We start from the raw sequence: 742 nt of genomic DNA, 5'->3' as shown, positions 1-742 counted from the left end.
TCACTCCTCAATAGATTTTATGTATTTCTCACATGCTTCTTCACTCATTAATTCATCCAGTTCTGCAGGATTACTGAGTGCTATCTTGCTCAGCCAACCATCTTCATAACAAGATTTGTTGACAAGTCCTGGATTTTCTGCAAGAGATTCATTAATTTCAGTGACTTCTCCTGATAGAGAATAGAGTTCACTAGTAGCTTTCTCACTTTCCAAAGCACCAAACTCATCTTGTTTGTTCAGTTTTGTCCCAACTTCAGGCAGACTACAGTAAACAACATCTTCCAAAGCTTCCTGTGCAAAATTGCTGATTCCCACTGTTCCAATACCATTTTTGGTTGTTATCCATTCATGTTTGTCTGTGAATTTACCCTCGGAGAGCAGAGCAGAGCCGGTGAGCCCCCAGGGCCAAGGCAGGCAGGGCCCAGCCAACGCGCTCCACACCACTGGCAGCGCCATGTTTACCGAGGTGCTGGCTTATTTATTTTATTTTTTATTTAATTTTTTAGAGGAGGCGAGGGGCAGAGGGAGCAGGAGAGAGAGACTCCTAAGCAGGCTCCCCACGCAGTGCAGAGCCCAACCTGGGGCTCAGTCTCACACCCCAAGATCATGACCCACGCTGAAATTGAGAGTCAGAAACTTAACTGACTGAGACACAGAGACACCAGGCTATACACATTTTTTTTTAATGTTCTAAAATGGATTCTGGTGATGGTTGCACAACTCTGTTGCTAAAAACCATTGA

The 742-nt window shown here is 44.5% G+C and overlaps 1 pseudogene; it reads right to left on the bottom strand.

Annotated features, from left to right (window-relative positions):
* On the bottom strand, positions 1–456 carry LOC123789576 (glycine cleavage system H protein, mitochondrial pseudogene; annotated as a pseudogene).
* Between the last annotated feature and the right edge of the window lie 286 nt (positions 457–742).

This window comes from Ursus americanus, chromosome 8 (assembly GCF_024610735.1).
Source record: "Ursus americanus isolate L20-20 chromosome 8, mUrsAme1.1.p, whole genome shotgun sequence".
In the NCBI taxonomy this organism is placed as follows: Eukaryota; Metazoa; Chordata; class Mammalia; order Carnivora; family Ursidae; genus Ursus; species Ursus americanus.
Note: the sequence above shows the minus strand (reverse complement) of the source record. Positions and strands in the feature narration are given on the sequence as shown.